Consider the following 19,656-nt stretch of genomic DNA (forward strand, 5'->3'; position numbering starts at 1 on the left):
GCAGAGCCGTCTGTGGGAGGCTGCTGTGCTAACACTGGTGTAGGCAGCTGGGAATGGAATTCTATAAAATGGGGAGGAGGGGACTAGCAACAGGTTGGAGTGGGAGCCCATGACAACTGGCAGAAAGCCACACCAACACTTACTGACTTCGATTTGGTGGCACGGGACCCGCAGAAGCCAGGGCCCCCCTCAGGATGCTACACGCACCCCTGGCCCAGGATCAGAAGCGGTGACAGAGGACCCAGGGCAGAGGGAGCAGACGCAGGCTGGTCGTGGGCCAGCAGATAACATCTGCCATTCACGTCTGCCCCTCGCCCTCCCTACTGCCCCTCTGAAGGGAGCCCCGGGGACGCATGGAACCAGGCCACACGGGCACCTTCTAGTCACCAGGAGTCCCCGTGTGTGGACTCTGCTCTGCCAGGACCAGCCAGTTAGGACGTGAAGAACTGAAGACTGTCACATCACGCTTCATGGTCGTGCAGCCGTGTGACCCGGACAAGTGGCCGGGACTCTCCGGGGCTGAGAGACCTCCTCTGAAAGCCAGACAACGACAGTTCCTGTGGATGAGGCTTGTGTTCAGAGAGAGAGCAAGAGCATGTAAGACAAGAAGTCACAGAGCCTCGTCTCCCACGCCAGCCCTCCGCCATGGACCGCTGCGGGTCTGCCGCGAGCCACTTCTCATCACCCAGGGGAACCCTCTTCTGTCATTAACGGGTCAGGTGTTTGTTCAGAGTGTCTCGTCGTTGTGACCCTGTGCAACCGTATCATAACATACCTCCGCAAACTTGGTTTATGTATACGCACGCAAACGTAAGTGTTAAAAAGTGCTCAAAATCTACGGGCATCGGTAAAAGCTCAGTTTGAAATGGCCATTTATCAAGTGAGCCGCCGTGCTCATGAAGCCCGTTTAATAGAAGAGTCTGTCTAAAAATAGCCTAGCACACGCCTGTGCTTTTCTCCAGGATTCATAATAGAACAGGGCTTGGGAATTCATATGTTTACATCACACGCGGCTGCACAAAGAGATCGTTCCTGGACTCGTTGCACTTGACAATCATAATCTGTAACAAAAGTGGCTGGTCACAGGCTGATATGTGGCATGTTAGATAAAAAAGAGGTTAACAAGCTCACCAGAGCTGCAGCCAAATTATTCAACACTTTTCTTGAGGGGCAGAAGCCGAGTGAATTCCTTCCTCCTCACGCGTGGACAGCGCCTGCCCAGGTGCGTGTGTGGTGGTCTGGGAGGAAGGGGCGCACCGCTGCTTCGCTGCACACAAGACACAGTGACCCACGCAGGCTGCTGCGGGCTCCACCGGAGAGCAGGGAGACTAGCCCGTGAGCCCAGCAAGCCTCGCAACACAAGGTCGGTGTCGTTGTGCAGAAGCCAACTGTCTGGCTGCGTGCCAGCAAAACCCCGCCCCAACTTTACATCTATTTTTAAACTACTATTCAGCAAGGACTATGAAACTCAGATGCGCAGGAATAAATTTGAAGGAAAACGTGTTCAAGACCTGGATACTAAAGCTGCGAAATACCGCCGAGGGTAATTATAGAGCACCTAAGTCAATGGCACATCAGTCTCTGTTCACGCATCGGGAGATAACCGTTGTGAAGATGTGAGATCGCGCCAACATGACCTGTGGATCCACCATCTCCTCAGCCAAGGCCCTTCAGGACTCTCGTCAAACCGGACAGGCTGGATCCAAACTCCGTAGGGACCTGGGCAAGGCCTAGCTGAAACAGTGTTGAAACTGGAGGCCAGAGTGGGGAGACTTGCTCTGTCGGGTCTGAGGCTCACTGGAAAGGCGCAGTAATCAATAACTCAGAGGAGGAAGAGACACCGTGTTCAACAGAAGCAAAAAGGAAGCCCAGAAACAGGCCTGCACCTGCACAGTGCAGCGATTTTCTCCAAATGTGCAGAGTCGACCCACTGGGGAAGCCAGGCCGCTCAACAGAAGGAGCTGGAACCATCGAAAACCCATAAACAAAAAACCCAGCCTTGACCCGTCCTCCCATGAGGGACAAACATAGATCTGAAATGGACCATAAACCGAACTATTACAGGTAAAATTGAAAGCACCCAAAGACAACACAGGAGAAAGTGTTTATGACTTTGGGGTGGGCACGTATTTCTTAGGTTGGACAGACTGAGCCCAACGTATGAAGATAAACATGGTCGGCTGGACGTCAACAAAATTAAAAAATGTTCCTCCTCAAAAGGCATTCTTTAGGAAGCTGAAGTACAAGCCGCAACATGAGAGGGAATAGCTGAAAAATATGCGTGATACAGGACTTGTATCCAGAATGTAACAGGCCTAGAAACTCGAGGAGACGCACACTCCATTTTAAAATGGGGGCAAAACTAGAGCCCCCCCCCCCACGCGACATTGCCCTTGACCGGAAGGCTGTCTACAGCACCAAGGTACAGAAATATGTACTTATCGAATACCCCGTTCAAGATCTAAGTCTACCCGAACCGGAATCCATGACATCTTCCTGAAGTTGATAAACCTGAGACAATAGAGAATTCTCTGTCAACGAGCATCTTCTTTTCTCTTAAAATGCTTCACGATGCTACGATAAAACAGGAAATACTCTGTTTGGACAGATGCTTCCAGATGCCGCCCAGGTCCCAGGTCCCCAGTCTTTTACCCGAGATGTGTCAGTTGTGAGACACGTCCGACCCTGCGGGGAACCGGAGATTTGAAGACTGTGGCACAGAGACGTGCCGGAAAGGCCCCCGCTCGACACGGGAAAACAACGATAGATGATGATGATGATGACGAAAGACAGGAAGCTCTTGTTTTCCTTGGTGCAAAAACCCTCACTTGAAAATCAAATTCAGGAGACTACTATGCGATGTCATTTCATGCCTAAAATTATAGTTCCTCTCGTGAAATTTCTCAGGGGCCAGATCTACTGAAAAAACCATTCCCCTTGGGGAGGCTGAGAAAAACTTCTCCAGCCACCGTACAGGCAATTCCCGGAACGGCCTGAGAGTTTGTGAAGAACCGAGGTCCCTGCCCCCTTGCCCGCTCACCCAGGAATCACACTCTGTATTGCATTCCATCACGTCCTTTTGTGACTAGACGTAACACGTCAGTTTCTTTCATCCCAGAGGTAGAAGAGAGAGGGGGAATAAATTTGCCTTCAAGTTAGCTAAATAGCTGAAGAGCCACCTCAAATGTCAAGGTCATTACCAGATTGAAGCAGTGAGGAAGTTAACTGTTTGCTGCACTGTGACAAGGGTGCGGCCCTTGGAAGTGACGCAGGGTGCTCCTCCACCTTGGGCGGACGGCGGAGGATGGGGTTCCCAAACAGTCGCATTGCTGCCAGCCACGAAATGGACCACAGCGACACCCAACCACACGGATGGAACCCCCAAGACATAGTGTGGAGCAAAAGAACCAGACAAAAAATCACACATGCTTAGCTGCACTTACAAACAATTTAAAACAATTTAGCGGCAGAACTGGTCTCGGACATTGGAAGACAAGGCGGCGGTCACGGGTCGAGGGGGTGGCCACGGAAGAGACGTGGCAGGCGGGCGGGCAGTCTAGGGCAGGGACCGTCCCGGGCCTGGGCCTGGGTGCTGGGGGCCTGGGCACAGCCGCTCTGGGAAGGTGGCTCACCAACACTTTCTCTGTGTCAGGTTTTACAAAAATACTTGCAATTATTCAAACAAAAACCATTTAAAAGTGGTAACCTCAAAGATGATATGTTTTATTTTTATCTTTTATAAAAGTCTTATTTTTATCATTTTAAAATCCATTTATCCAGGTCTCTAAGTGGGACCTAAATATCAGTTTTCCCGTGCCTGGGAGCCACACCTCAGAGCTGCCCTCAGCCGGGACGGCTGTCCCCACACACCTGTCCCCAAAAGCGGCTCCCCGACAGAGGACAGTAGGTACCCACCTGAGTGGCTCATACGGACGTCAAGTCCAGAGCTCACATTCAAAGTGACTGAGCGAGCAGAGCAACGAATCTGCATCAGAGTTTACATTAAGCTTGAACATTTCCCCACGGAAACTATTCACATGGTTCAGAAGGCTGCAGCTATGGGCAACCGGTGACTGGCAGCTTCATCACGACAACACACCCACTCATGTATCACGTCTCGTGCAGAGGTTTTGTGGCAAAACATCAAATCATCCAGGTGACTCAGCCCCCCTACAGCCCAGATTTGGTGCCTGCGACTTCTGGCTTTTCCCAAAACTAAAATCACCTTTGAAAGGAAAAAGATTTCAGACTCTTGATGAGATTCAGGAAAATATAACAGGGCAGCTGATGGCAATTGGGAGACCTGTGTGAGGTCCCAAGGTGCCTGCTTTGCAGGGGACTGAGGAGTCATTGTCCTATGTACAATGTTTCTTGTATCCTGTATCTTCTTCAATAAATGTCTCCATTTCTCACATTCCATGGTTGGATACAGACCTCGGGCAAACACACATGGTGCTCGGCTCAGCCGCCAGGCCGGGGCGCAGGGTAGCACTCTCCCTGGGAGGGGCTCCGGCGCTCAGCACCTTGGTTCTGCTCAGGCAGCAAGGGTGCAGGGCTGGGAAGGGGAGGCCACATTTCCTGCCTGTGAGGAGCACCCCACTAGCCAGGCCTGCAGGGTCCCTTGGCCCCTGGAATTCTAGGAGAACAGGCTGAGTGTGCGGATGTGGGTGTGCGTGTGTCTGTGTGTGTGTGTGTGTTTGTGCACATGTACCAGAACTCAGGCACGGCAGGGTGGAACAGAGGGCGGGACAGAAGCAATGCAGGGACTCAGAGCCACTGTGGAGTGGTAGCGACGTCCCCACCCACCAGGTGACTGGCAGCTGCAGGGCTGGGCACCAAGCACAGGTAAGTAATTGGCCCAGGGAATGTGCGGCGCAGACGTGGGACTCGGGTTTCATTCCTTATTTATTGTGTTGGCTCATTTATTCAGCAAACGCGTAATGCACGTTGCCGCACTGTGCTGAGTGCGTTGGGAGGTGCTGGAAGACCAGTAAATCCCCGAGTGGAGTGGGACAGGAGAGACGGCAATGGAAGGAGATCGGAGAATCCAAGTGGCGACGAGCCGCGTTGTAAATAAATGTTTGTGTGCGAAGGAATTTCAGAGGGAGAGAACACTTGTCCCACAAAACAATGGCGCCCGTGACTGTGAAAAATAAATAAAAGACTGAGAGAAACCCCATGCTGCTAGCGTGAGCCCCGGCCTCCCAAGCGAGGCCGGACAGTCACTTTACACGCCCCAAACCAGTTGTTTCGGGCAAACAGCATCCGAAAGAGAGTCGGCATGGCTACCCTGAGATCAAAATAAACTCGGAGACAAAAATTGTCATGAGATGGAGAAGAATTACGGAATGATAAAAGATTAATTCTTGAAGAAGGGAGAGTGGTCATCCCCACAATGGACCAAAACTGAGATCCTCCAAACAAATCTGCGAGAACCGGAGGGAGAAATGAACAGTCCAATAATAGTTGGGGACGTCACTCCCAACATTAAAACGCCCTTTCAATAGCGAGTAGGACACCTGTGCAGAAACCGACCAGCAAGCAGAGGCCCTGGACGGCACCATCGCCGCCTGGGCTCGGCGTGGGACTCTCCGCCCACAGAGAGGAGGAGATGCGTCTCCCGTCTGGGAACACGTTCTCTGTGACAGACTGCGTACCGGGCTACGGAATGATTTTCAAGGAACTTTAAAATGCTAGAGTCATAGAGAGTTTGCTCTTCGATGACCATTCAGTGAAATTAGGACGACAGGAGACACCGGGGAGACTCACAAATAGGCGGCGATTCACACAGCTGCTGAATAACCAACGAGCCAAGCGGTGGAGATCAGGCAGCGGTCGTGTGCGCCGGTTTGAAATCGCTGCCACGAGGCTGAGTGAACGCACCATCGTTGGTACTAACTTCTCGTGGAAGGGGAACCCCGAGTTTCAACCCTCGGGCAAGCCAGGCGCACGGAAACCTCGGGTTCTTCGCCACAACGCAGTTCTTGGTGCGACTGACACAGACAGGAGACACTGACAAGAACAGCTTCCTACCCTTTCCAACGGCTCTGCGGGGTCCGGGCCACGTGGGTCCTACCAGAGCCGTAAACTGACAGCACATGGCCACACGGTACCTCTGCCGCTGCCGCCGGTCTGCCCTCGCCCGCTGTCCCGGTTCCAAACGGCCTGCCCGTCCACTCTGCCCTGAGCCCGGGGCTCCTCTGTCTCCGCACACTCGTCCTGAGCAAAGGTCCCCCGGTGGAGTCAGGTGACGGCAGGCACCAGCACGTCCAGGGCCCCGCCCGTGGCATTCCTGGGCACAGAATCCTCCGTGTGTGGTCACGGACATGGTGGCCTTAGGGTTGTGCAGTGCCACCACCCCCCACACGGACAGGACCCACTACCGACTGCCGCTCCCCACCCTAGCTCACGGGGGGGGGGGGGGGGGGGTTGGTCCTGGGCCCCACGCCGCGTTCCCATTTCCCTGGGAGGGCTGACCTGGGGCAACCTTGCAGGGGCGGAGAGAGGTACAGTGTTACCCCAAGAAGCCTCCCAAAGTCGGGTCCTCAGGTGCTCACCGTTAAGCAACCTCTGCCCAGGGAGGACAGCGGCCGTGAGCGGCAGAGGGCAGGACCTGGAGGGAGCCGTGGATGCTCAAGGCCAGTTTTCACACTCCGGGGACCTTGGCGAGCTGACCAGACTGACTGCCGACTGTGGGAAGTGCTGGTTGCAGACACACCTGTCAGTGGAGGGGGTGGGTTCTGGATCATGCCCTTTGCTCTCCCCGAGGGCCTGGCCCTGTGACCGGGTTTTACTCGATTCAGCCACCCTGCTGCAGTCCCCGCAGGGGGACAGCGACCTTCTGCAAACACTTTACAGCCTGTTCAGCACCTGGCATGAGTCCTACAGCCCCTCAGCACGATTGTGGGTGCCTGACTGGTTGAGACACAGGTCAAAGTACATGTGTTTCTGGGTCCTGCCAAGAAACGGGCCCTTACCCTATCGTAATAGAAGAAGGTGTTACTACCCGATGAATAATGAATGATTAAATACTGGGCTATGCGAACTCACAAAATATCTCCGTCTACTTTCAAGGGGGAGCGGAGCACTGCAGAGCATGTCAAGAAGCACCCTGTTACCTCCCAGATCTGACAGCTGAATTATTCATGACTTACAACGGGCATTTCTGAAACCCTGAGCCTTAGAGCCTACGCTGCCTCTTCTTCTGCGTAGAGAAGCATCAACAGACACTAATTTGTGTTGCGTCTGGGCTTTCCAAGCATCCTCCGTATCACCTTTGATGCTGTTAGGCTCCCCCGATCAGGGCTGGTAACGGATTTAACATATCAGGTCAGAATTAAAGTGGGTGACTGGCGGCTGGTCATCAGGAAAACTCACAGAGAAAAACTGCATCACTCCTCCAAGTCGACTTCCTACGTGTTCTCTTTGAAATCAGAGGGGTAAAGACGAAAACCTCTAAATCAGGCAGAAATGCATCGTTAAAATGGCAAGGCTTAGAAGCCCGACACCTCTGTGAGTGACGCCGAGTTGACCTTGCTGAGGGCTGACGGATGGACTACGGACTCAGCCACCTGGACGCAGCCCTCCCTGCCAGCTGCTACAGGTGGCTGCTGGATTTTTTACCTGATCGCAGATGGTTGACATGTAAAATCCACAAACATGATCTTGCCTGGGATGGTTTTCAGGTACACGGAAAAGTTTTTCTCTCCTTTGAGAACAATTAATTTTGCTAATCAATGAAAATCTAGCCACTGTTCATAAAACAATTGTATTTCCTCAAACCTAAGAATCCATGATTACAGGAAAACCAATAACTTTGGTTCCACGGAAACCTGCCCCTTTGACCAGCCGCACACTCAGACTGCCTGGAATTCTTACTTTAAATGACTGCAGAGCTCTGGACCCGGCTGACACCTGTGTGCAGGTGACAGGGGAAGAGAAGCCGGAAACCCTGGGTGGGGCGTCTCAGATGAGAGCGGTTTTCCCCACGCCCTGTCCCAGTCTGTCATCCACGCCCACATTTCCCACACAGCGTCACCCTGCCAGGGGACAACTTGGCCCTCTCCAAAGACGGCCCCCTGATGTCTCCAGATGTTTTGTGAAGCTGCCGACACGCTTCGGCACGCCTGGAATTGGTGCTCCGTTGACCTTCCACAGGAACCAGTGGGAGGTCTCAGGTCTGTCTTTAGGGGGGTCACACATGGCGTGCCCCCTGAAGGGCCACGGGCACTGGCTGTCCCATCAGGCTACCTGAGTCAAACCCGGGCTTGCAGTGCCCAGCTGGGACACCTGGCCCTGCACCTGCGGACCACGACGGCTGCACGCCGTGAACCTGTGGGTGGAGACGTGCATCTCGGCAGCGATAAAACATAAACATGGGGACGGCGGCCTTGAGCTTCTTTCTGTTTCCAAAAGCAGGTGGGTATCCAATGTGAACAATGAGGGAAACAGCCTTCGCAAGCGGCCCCACCCACAGCCCTTCATCCGGATGCGTTTTTGTGCATCCCAGGGGGAGATGGTGGAGTGGTGCGAGCCACCAGTGTGCGTGTTTACGCTCCTCATGATTTATCCCGCCCCCCGCCCGCCCCAGCATGTCGGCCTTGCCCGGTGGGGGCCTGTGTCTCGGTCACTGACGAGTCCCCAGGGCTTAGCAGAGACCTGGCCCAGAGTCGGTATTTCACAAGTACTGGCCGATCACAGGGATTTTGCTGACTCCCTCTTTGGGGATACGCGTTGTGCACTAGCCCTTCCCCTTTACTCCTTCGCTGTAACCGCTGTCGGTCAGGGAGGGGGGGCGGGAACAGACGGCGGTTCTGAGCCTCCTGGTGTCTCGGAGGGAGGCACCCACTCGGCGGCGGGCGTGCGGGGGTCAGTGCACGTGTGTGAAGTCCCGTCACCGAGCCAACGACTACAGTTCAGTGAGATGCTGTGCCAGCTCAAAGTGAATAGAACCTGGCCAGACGAAGAGTCGGATTAGAGAAGGCGGGATACGCCGACGAAGCCCACATACCGAACGTGCGGCTCTCCCGAAAGGCTCGGTGTCTGTTCAGGATTTTGAAATATTCCGAGAGTCCTTGTTGGTCACCAACATCCGGTCGCCACCGCTGCGGATTAATTGTGTGCGGGTTGGATTCCTGTCTTCTACGCCCTTAAGTTATTCGGGTTCGTGTTCAGGGAATCATTTCTGCGAGGGGAAAGGCCAGGGCTGCTAACTGGACCTGCAAGTTTTGATGGCTCATCGAACCTACTGCAACAGTAACAAAATCAGCAGCCAGAACAGCAGCCCTGGGAGCAAGCTCGGTCTGGCCGGCACCGTGAGGCTTTTCGGTGTTTAACGGTCATCGGCAACATGACTCCGGAAATGTAGAAATCACCACGTTATAACTCCGAACATTCCTAGGCTACGGAAGGCCCCTTGGCGAACTACTGGAATTGTGAGCACACAATTCCCCCATCCCACAATAAATCAGCAGAAGGGCCCCTGCCCTCCTCTCAGTGGCTCGGCAGGCACTGTGGGCCCCCGCCATGCTCGCCGTCCTTCCTGGCTTACGGGGTCTGTCCTCCAGGACGCTAACGCTGTGTTATCGCAAAGGGAGGGGGCCCGGTGACAACAAAACACCAAATAGTTCTGCTGGCGCCTCTCCTGCGGATCAGACATTCCAACGGTCTCTGAGGGGGGAGAGCGGTAACACCTGAGTGTGTGTGCTTTAAATCACCCACTGGAAATAGGTCGTGTGCCGTGGAGGCTGGCTCGTGGCTCGCCTACGGGGCCGGATCTGCGGGTACAGGTGTTATTAAGAACAGAAGGAAATGCATTCTGGGACTGTAATTCTTCAAAGCGGAAGGAGACTGAATACACATTTTTTTGAACTGCATAATGTCAATGTGAATTGAATTACATGTTTAAAAATAAAGCTACCTCCTATGTGAATCGTTAAGTGTCTATGAGTATGTAGCCTACACCCAAAAGGGTTATTCTTAGACATATTAAATAACAATGTTTAAGGCCCAGAGCTCCAGCAAAGAAAACTAAAAACTGACAAGTTGGTATTTCATTAGCACTTGTCAGAAAACTACAAGCAACTAAACACAGTGATATACATACAGTAGAGAGAAAATGCCGTGCGTAGAATAGAAACCAGGTTCCGAAATGGAAAGTGGGAAACGTAGAGAATATGAATTCCTGCAGTAACATTTCTCTCAATGACACTCCCCAGCTGCTCTCTGAGACTCCACGGGGCACCCAGGGGGACGGAGCCCGCGGGTGTCCTTTCGCGGAGGACAGACCAGGGGTCGGGAAGGGCGAAGCTGCTGGATTACTATGCAAGCTCTTTGCCACCCGCTGATACTGCCCCAGCTCCACTCCTTGCGAGGTGCAGGGGCGCAGAGCCCGCAATCAGCTAGAAAAGCCACAGTTAACAAACAGTGGTCACATGGCAGGGCTATGAACACGGACAAGTCAGCACAACCGCAGTTTATGCAAATCCACGCGGACAACACAAGTGACCGGGGCCAGTTCGACCAGGGATCAGCGCCTGGAACCGGGACCTCAGCCCTGAGTGGCTCGTGGGTCGTCAGTGATATACAGGCTTGCCGCCCTCCCTCGTCCCACACGGAACCGGGGCCGCTGCTCTGCCCCCCGCAGGTGCAGTGAGCTCCCAGAGCTGACCGGGCCCCCTGGGGAATCAAGGTCCTGCGGCCTGAAGACCCAGCGAGTCCGACCCCAGGTCCATTCCGTTCGAATGAATCCCTCTGCCCACACGCGCCCCTCGTGCACCCACCTGCTTTGCCATAAATGTCTCCACTCCGTCTCCGAAGCTTCAGGGCAGGGGCCTTAGGAAATCTGAGACGAGCCCCCACGTCCGAGGCCCCAGTGTGGCCGAATGTCCTTTAGAACACTAAATAGGTCCGGTCGATGGCTCCTGCTCTTGGACGCAGGCGCCGACAAAGACTGTGTTCCACTGGGCACCGAGGGCAAATGCAGACCAGGCCCACGCCCTGACCGCACATCGACTCCCCAGCACACGTTTTTCCGTAAAGCAGCATCCCTGACAGTCAGGGATGGTCTGGCAAGTTCATGGAGCCCTAGTAAAAGGAAAACAGGCCACTTCCGCCTCGGCATCCCTGCAGCCCATCCGGTAGCTAGAGGCAGTGTGACAAAAATGCCGAAAGGGCCCCTGTCCAGGTCTCAGAGCAGTTGACTCAGGCACCTGGCCAGGCGTCACGGGTCTGTGGTTCTGGGTCACAGGGCAGGGTCAGAGGTATCGCGGAGCTCCGAGCCTCCACGAGCAAAGGGGGGGTCTGGCTCCAGTCTCCTAGGGGAATGCAGGCCTGGGACGCACCCTCTGCACCGTGACGGGGCTGCTGGGTCTGACCCTCTGGTCACCAACCTTGTCACACCACAGGCTGCCTCCGGTGAACACCCAGGGCTCTGCCCAAGTCTGGGCCACAGGGCCGCCAATGACAATAGGAGCGGTGGGCAGGTACCCCGCATCCTCGCCCTGCGCCAGGGGCCTGAGATCCAGCAGGAGGCGCTCCCATGGCCCCAGGGGTCAGTGCCCTGGCAGTGCCGACCCCCAGCTCAACCCCCACTGTCCACGGACACCACCAGCCCAGCTGCGGGCTGCCGCGGCAACTCTGGAGAGAACCAATGAGCTTCCCGTGTGACAGGCCACCTGATGGCAACTGACGTTGGGCTCAAAGCAGCTTCCCGTTACTGACGCCGAGGGCGTGTTGCCAGAGGTCTGCGGGGGTGGGGTGGGCGGCTGGGGGCGGGGGGCGGGCTGGCCCAACGTTGCACCTGCTTCCCAGGGTTTCTCAGTCTTGCCTCGGCTGGCCCAGGGTGGACCGTTCTGTGTCGTGGACACGGTCCTGGGTGTCGTGGGACCTTCAGCCTCACCCCTGGCCCTGCTCGCTGATGACACCAACACCCACCCCCGCCCCAGCAGTGACACCCCAAATCTCTCTAGATTGTGACAAACACCTGGGGGGAGGGGCAACGTGAGGCGTCACCTCTGTCAGGGGTCCTGCCGTCCTCGCTGCGGGGTCTCACTCTCTCGCCCTTCCTAGCGCACTGTTTGCCGCACCTGCCGCCGGCCTTCCCCCAACAGTTCGTCCAGGAGCTGGTGCCACAAGCGAACAGATTTAAATGGCTATGATACCAGCAGTGCATGTCGGAAGCTCCGGTGGGGACTCTTCCTCACTCTCAGCGCAGTTTTCTCGGGATTTCTAGAAGACTGTCCCTCCTGGCCTCACTCCACTTCTCTTTATGGATCACATGAGGTCGTCTTCCCCGCACCCTGGGATGTGCGTCCCAGGAGGTCTGTGGGCCCCTGACGTCCCTGCACAGGTCGCCCCCGAAGGGGGAGGCCTGCATGCGGCGGCCGGCCACTGTCCCTGAGGCTGCCCGCTCGGCAGTGGGCAGCGGAGCCAGGGAACAGCTGGACGTGGCCATCACACCGAGTTACCAGGCTCTCCAAGTCCAGGCCTGCTGTTTGCGATCTAGCATTTGACTGTCTCATCCAGGCTTTCAAAACCCACATTGCACGTGATTTATGCGGCGCTACTGTGCTATTTTCAAGCCTGTGTACACGGAGTGGTGGGTGTAATAAATTTTAGTGCATGATTTTAAACCGTTCTGTGCTCCTTTAAGTATGTTGGGAGATAAAGTGGGTATATAATTGTGCTCGTGTGAAGGGTGCTTTTGAGTAAAGACACACTGACTACAGGAATAATTTTGCAGCTGGGAGATAAATATTTCCAATACTTTCTCCCACTGAAAATAAAAGGTCTATGCCAGTGCCAAACTGCCACGGACGCTGTTTTGGACTAGGAAGGACTTTCTCTAGATTAAAAAAAAAAAATCAAAAACAAGACCAGAAACCTGTTTCCGAGCAGCAGTGTGGGGGGATTTTTCTCATGTTCCTTTTCTTTCCTCAGGGTACGGCTCAGAATAACATTAGGTGTGTGAATTAAAACACACTGCATTACAAAGAATACAGAGGAAACAAGTTGTTCGGAAATGCAAGTATCAAAATGTAACAGAGTGTATTTGGGACGCAGCAACACAGGCAGCGCCCTAACCTAGTCGTGGCTCTAACCACCGACATTTCGAAGCAAAGATGAGCCCTTGCCGCTCGGGGCTGCTCTGTGCTGGCCTCCCGAGGCTTCGGACAGGGCCTCGCACCCCAGTAACGCAGGAAAAGAGAGCTCTGCCCGCCCCCTGCCGCCCCCCTCTCGTTCTGGAGAGACTGACCCATGACCTACTCACAGATGTCCTTTCATATTGCCTTGGGGCTCCAGATCTGCCTGGGGCGGGAGGGGAGGGCGTGACTCACCTCTTCTGTGTGATGAAAATGAGGTGAGGCTTTGAAAAATGGTGTCAGGGACATTTTTGTACTTACTTTTAACCTTTTACATTTTAATAGAAAGTAACCTTTTCTTCCTGTTACATTTAATTGAATCTCTCCCACTCTCAAAGAAAACCATGTCCTTCTCCATCAGGGGAACTGGAGATCGCTATTGAACACTTCTCCGTCCATAACTCTTGACCGATTTTCACCAGTCAGCTAATACAGTGCCCGATACCACCGCATGCATTGTGCGGTTGACTATTGACGGTGTATTTACAGGGAAGATGACTGTCTCAAAACTACCCTTGGATGAGTTTATTTCCAGGTCAGAGTTTATATTTTAGACTTAATTTTACTATAACAAGGGTACAATCCAGAGAGATTAAAAGATAGCTCACAGCTGTAAGTTTTTAAAAATATATGAAGTTCATTTTCCAATAGCATCTGTGATTTGGACAAAATACCCCGGAACAGAGAACGACAGTTATTCGCTGCTTTGGAGGAAACTGCCCGTCTGTCCTGTGAGTCATTTACCTCAGACGCACCGCATCGGAAACCCTCTCGACGCGTCCTCTCAAAGCGGGAGTTTTGAGTTTCCTTCCACCTGAGGCTTGCAGACGACTGGGCTGTAACCGCACGGGGGGTGAGTGATCTGCCTTCCCGGTGACTCTTTTTCCCTGTTGCCGAGTCTCCTCGTCCCCACTCGACTTTTAGGGATGATTAAGAATATTTCTGGTATTCTCGACGGTACAGCAACAGAGAGAAATCCGAACGACCGAATCGGCCACAGGAAATGGTCCATGCACTAAACACGCTGCGGGCCAAGCTCCGCGTGTCCCCAGTTGCGTCCTGGGCGTCACATGCCCTGGAGCCCCAAGCTCGTCCCTGTCCCTGCAGAGGCTGCGCCTCCCCAGGGTGTGAGGAGCCGAGGGAGAAGCCTAATTAGTAAGTAGCCACCTGGGAAATGAGACGGCGAGGAAGAGAGGAGGTGGGGTCAAGGACGAGGAGGGGAGCGGGTGTGGACCCCCTGTTTCTAGAGGAGCCCGGTGGCTGGCAGACCTCTGAGGACAGATGTGCAGGCGGGAAGGGCGTGGGCCGCCTGGCCTCTGGGGGAGGACTGGGAAGACCCTGGGGACGGCTGAGCAATGGAAAGGGAATCACCCAGTTTAAGGGGAAAAGCAAGGGGGACACGGAGGACCGGGAGGGGGTCTGAGCGCTGAGGGGGGGCTTGGCTACAGTGCTAACTCTCCTCAGTCCATGAGGCTGAGCCTGTGACTTTCAAAATCTCCGTTTGAAAATACGTTCCCATCCATGATTTATAAGTAAATATAATTGAATAATTAAGTACTCTGAATTATTCTGGACTCACTTAACAAAATAAAATCATTAAAAAGTAATGAATCAAATCCTTTCTGTCCCTGTTTGCAAACAAAAACAGAGACCTGCCTGCAACGATCGCCCTGTTTTGATGCCGATGCCACCACATCTGATGGATGGAAGCTCTGGCTGAGACACTGCCGAGGGTGAATCACTGTCCGTAACTGGGAAACATTTACCCAAGTTGCATCGGAGCACCGAGTCCCAGGCCTTCCGACACAGAGAGTCATAGAGACAAAGAGCAGTGCGGCGTTTTCCTCTGGTTTCTATGGAGAAGGAGGGGAGAATCGGGAAAGTGGGCGGGGTGGGGGCGCCTTCGCGGAACAGCCAGATGCAAAACCGAAGATGGGCTGGAACCCCGACAAGTCAAGGCACCGTTTCCATAAGGAAGTCAGATCAATGGAGAAAAGAAGAAGAAACGTGTAGCGGGAAGAACCATGAGCTTCTCCCACTGGTGGGCGGACGGTCTCCGAGCATCCCAAAGCCTTGGATGTGAAGACGACACGCCCGCGGCTGTTTGCAGACGAGAGACGGCATCGCACCTGGTGGCCAGGTTAAAAAGCGCAGCACTCTGCGCCCACGCGGCCCAAATGCAGAAATTACCCCGTGAGCTACGTGTCACTACCACAGACGCCAGTGAACCCGCTTACCAACCTCTGGGACGTCAGTGATGGCCGCTGCTCTTCCATCGGCCGAGGAAGAAGCCTACTTCCTGGACATCGAGAATGAATAACCCTCCAGATTTTAACGGTGGGTTCTGTTCTTTGAAAAGCATCAACACACTTGAATATAATTGAAACTTGGAATAGTCTAGTTTGAAGTCAAAGAGTTGACACCTTTATGCTAATTAAATTCCTTCTCACTAACTGAGAATCAGGCCTCAAATTAAAATCAAGACTTTTTGTCGAGCATCACAAAACCACGAAACCGGCTGATTGTCCGCAGCAGGTCGGGGTCCCCCGTCACGCCGACAAGGTATTATTTTAATTATCTCGCCATCACCTGCTGACTTATTTTCAAACCTGGCAAAGGGAAAACTGTTCGCATGTTAACTAAGCTCGCGCTTTGCCTTGGCCTCCTCCGGAAAGGTTAGTTCTCGTGCAAGTAACTCCAAACCGCAAGTTCAGAGACAGTCCACCACTGGTCACGTGTTCCCACAGTTCACCACGAAACTGTGGAAAACACCGCCCTTCGGGGACACCAGTCCTTAGGGGGTGGCACGGCTCACCGCTGCGAGGGCGTCCGTCCATGCACAGCGACGGGAAGCGTGGGCGCCCACGATGGACACAGCTGCTTGATGGCTTCCCGGAACCTGGGCGAGTCTCCTCCCATCGGGGGCTCCGGTAAGGCTGCGAACCTCTCCCCGGGAGCCCCTCGGCCTGCCAACCCCCCTTTCACAGAGGTGGTGTCAAGTCCTGAAAAACGCAACCCCTACGGCCGGCATCCCCGAACTGACCCCTGTCCACCGCGGGCCCCTCTATGGTCTCCCGGGCTCGGTCTCACCCAGGTGACCGCTGCACTGGCCCTTCAGAGTCTCCTCTCAGTCACAGACACAAGCCACCCACAGGGACGTGGGCTCCATTACCCTTCTAGGACAGAAATGGAGACATTTCCACCACGACAGCAAACCCCACTCGCTGGCTTGCAGCGTGTGCGGCTCTGCGACACCGACTTCCGTCTGCAAACTTCACGACGGACCACGTGCACTGACCAGGGATGAGGAAACAATGCACGGAGACTTGTGCCCAAAACTCTGGGAGAAAAGCGCTGTCTGGGGACACGCGGCACCGAAGCCAGTATTTCTGTTACCGTGTTCCGTCCAACACGATGTTTGTGCAGAGAAAAACTCACACACGTGTATGACAGAGGACAAAAATCAGTGTGTCCCGTGCAGCCTGCAGGGTGAGAGGATCCGGGAGAAGGAGAAGCTTCCCCAGTGATGGAGGGGGAGGGAGTTGGGGAGCAGGAGGAGGACGCTGAGCCTCAGTTGGGGTGCCAGGGTCAGGAGTCGCTGCTGGGGGGGAACAGCGGGGTCTCCAGGGACAGTGAGCAGCTAACACTCATAAGTGACCCCTAATGACCACACACATCCGTCCAGCCACCCCTGCTCGGGAGACTCATTCTGGTCCCGACACACCTCGTTCCTTCCTCCCAGGCCCTCAGCCCCTGCCCCGTGCGTCGTCACCCCCTGCGGAGCGCCCACGGCACACCGTGGACAGGACCCACGGGGTGGACCTAGCGGCACATTTCTGGGCCCCCCAGGGGCGGCCCTCTAACCTTCTCAGCTTTCCCCTGAGCTCGAAATCCATGACTAATGCGTGTCACTGCAAACCCTCCGTCCTCCCATCCTCGAAGACCAGGAGGCCACAGTGGCCACCCAACAGCAGAGCGTCCACGCCCCCAGCTGCTCTCTCCAGCTCCGCGAGAGCCGCAGGGCCCTCGGTTCTCCCTCGGCCGTGACCCCGTGTCCCGCGTGAGCCATGGGGGGTCTCCAGCAGAGACGGCTACAGGGGGCCTGGGTGGCGCTCTGTCCCCGTCGGGGTGCAGGCTTGGGCTGTGTAGACTACTTGCCCACCATCAGCCGTGGTTTGCAGACCCTGCTTAACGTACCACCCTGGTCCCGCGTCACCCATGAACTTCAGGTTAAGAACTCTGTCACCAAGGGCACAGCCTTGCACGTGTGTCCACAAGGAGAGGAGCTCCTGACTCCAGCCCCTGTGGGGACCAGGAGGCTTTGTGCTCAGTTCGTCCAGGAACAACATTGTCTCAGGTTTGTGGGTGAGAAAGAGTTCAGGGAGAGGTCAAAACTAGAGATCAAAACGAAATCTCCGAGATGTTCTATTTTGCCAGGAATGAGCTAAAAAATACTGAGTTGACCTAAATGTTGGTTTATTTTTTTCAGCACGATGGTTCTAGTAGCGCCTTGTTGTCTTTAACGTCATTTGAAACAATTTTGTTAGATTGTATTGTGACAGCTGTCACATCAGCGTGCATTTCAAAAATATATAAAAAGTGCTGAATTTTTGTGTAGCCATTTTAATATGAAGATGGAAGAAAATAAGCAATATTATTGGTGTTTTATGCTTATTGTTTAAAGAAAGGTAGAAACACAGCTGAAACACACAGAAAAGATTCGTGCCGTGTACGGAGGAGGTGCTGCGATGGATCGAATGTGTCAAAGCGGTTTTACAAAGTTTCACGTTGGAGTGTTCTCACTGGACGATGCTCCAGGGTCGGGTGGGCAGACCAGTTGAAGTTGATAAGAGATCAAATTGAGACATTAATTGAGAACAGTCAATGTTCTACCACGTGGGAGATTGCCAACATACTCCAAATATCCAAATCCATCAAGTTATTGGTGAAAATGACAAATGTGTCTTTCAGTTTACAGAAAAAAACGTACAGAATTTTTGGCCAGCCCGACAGCCAGACATCAGAATCCCCGTGTCTCATACGAGTGAGCGGCACTGTTACCGACAGACCCCACTGGAGGTGTGACCTGACTAAACCGGACCTCCACGGCACACCTGCTTTCACCAGGCACACGTCCGGCACAGGGCGATGCTGTGTCACCTGACGGAAGCGTGGATGGCCAGAGGACACCGCCACAACACATCACACGTAGGCCCGGCCCTAGTAGTGCTGAAGGCCAGGGCCGGCCTGATGTAGCCGGAGGAGCCCGGGACCCCCCAGCGGGCGACCCTGCACAGCGCCCCTGCCCAGGGCTGCTTCTCCCTTGTCGGAAACCGGCTGTAATTGCACCCACCCGACAGGCGTCCCATCCTGGGCACTCGGGGGAGGGTCAGAATGGAAAGCAGGGGAGAGCAGGCAGGCTCCTTAGAATCTTCTCAGCGCTGCTGACAAAAAGCAGTTCAGGTATTTTAACGGATTCCATCAGTTAAATTGGTTAAATTCAAGGAGCTGTAGACCCAGCTTGCTTCTGAGAAACGACCTGCTTTTCCTTTCTGTCTAAATTACGGGTGTACCTGCTAATAAGACTATGAGAATGATTTCAGCGTATGTGAACTTTCCACATGGCAATTAGCTAGAAATGCTAAATTGCGGCTGATTAGTGCCAAATAACTGGGTTCTCACAAAGAAACGGGTTATCCCACAACTCTGTCGCCTCCTGTCCATTGCCATCAACTTAAAAAAGCTTTTTCTAGAAAACTTCTCTATATCGCTTCTCGGCCTTTTGGCTAAGATCAAGTGTAGAAAACTTCTCTATAAAAACTGAAAGGAACATGGGGCTAATGTTCTGAGTATATCACCTATTTCAATAATAATAGGACTCTTTGGAGTGTTTGCAATTTTTTTTCATTTTAAACCTACTTTTCTTGATGGTAGTCTATTTCATTTAAATTTCAATTTAGTAAATGTCTCAATAGACCTCCACCTATGAATTAGTACCTCATGTGGATCTGTTTCACTCGAAATTTAAAAATTATTTCTGAAATAAAAAATGTAACCTTAGAAATCTAAAATATAGAAAATATAATAAAATCAAAAGATTGCCATTTCTTCGTTTTGCCATGAAGCAGAGACTCGGGTCTTCCTATTTGGTCTCCTTCTGTCCCCTATACCCAGCCTCTTTCCGTCTCCTTCCCCCAGCAGCTGCTCGTCTGACACGCACTGCCCCCCGCGCCCCACCGGGACGTCCGCCTGTCACGCGGCACGGGGGGTGCCCCACGGCCGGGAAGGGCTCCATGGGGAGGCGGCGCCCAGGATGCAGAGTGCAGGTAGGCTGGCTCGAGGTCCCACAGACCCGCTGAACTGAACGCCTCTAAGAGTAAGAGCGGTCGGTCAGTCACACACTGGGGTCGGGAGACAAGCTGTTCCAACTCGCCAGCTGTGTGATCTCAGGGCAGTTGCCTCGCGTCTCTGTGCCCATGTCTGTCTGTCTGTCCACACTCGCCACGCCTCCTTC

At 53.8% G+C, this 19,656-nt stretch overlaps 1 pseudogene; it reads left to right on the top strand.

Annotated features, from left to right (window-relative positions):
- Window positions 1-18,908: 18,908 nt before the first annotated feature.
- Window positions 18,909-19,124, top strand: LOC128781554 (U2 spliceosomal RNA; annotated as a pseudogene).
- Window positions 19,125-19,656: the final 532 nt, after the last annotated feature.

The sequence above is a fragment of the Desmodus rotundus genome, chromosome 8 (assembly GCF_022682495.2).
Source record: "Desmodus rotundus isolate HL8 chromosome 8, HLdesRot8A.1, whole genome shotgun sequence".
Lineage (NCBI taxonomy): Eukaryota > Metazoa > Chordata > Mammalia > Chiroptera > Phyllostomidae > Desmodus > Desmodus rotundus.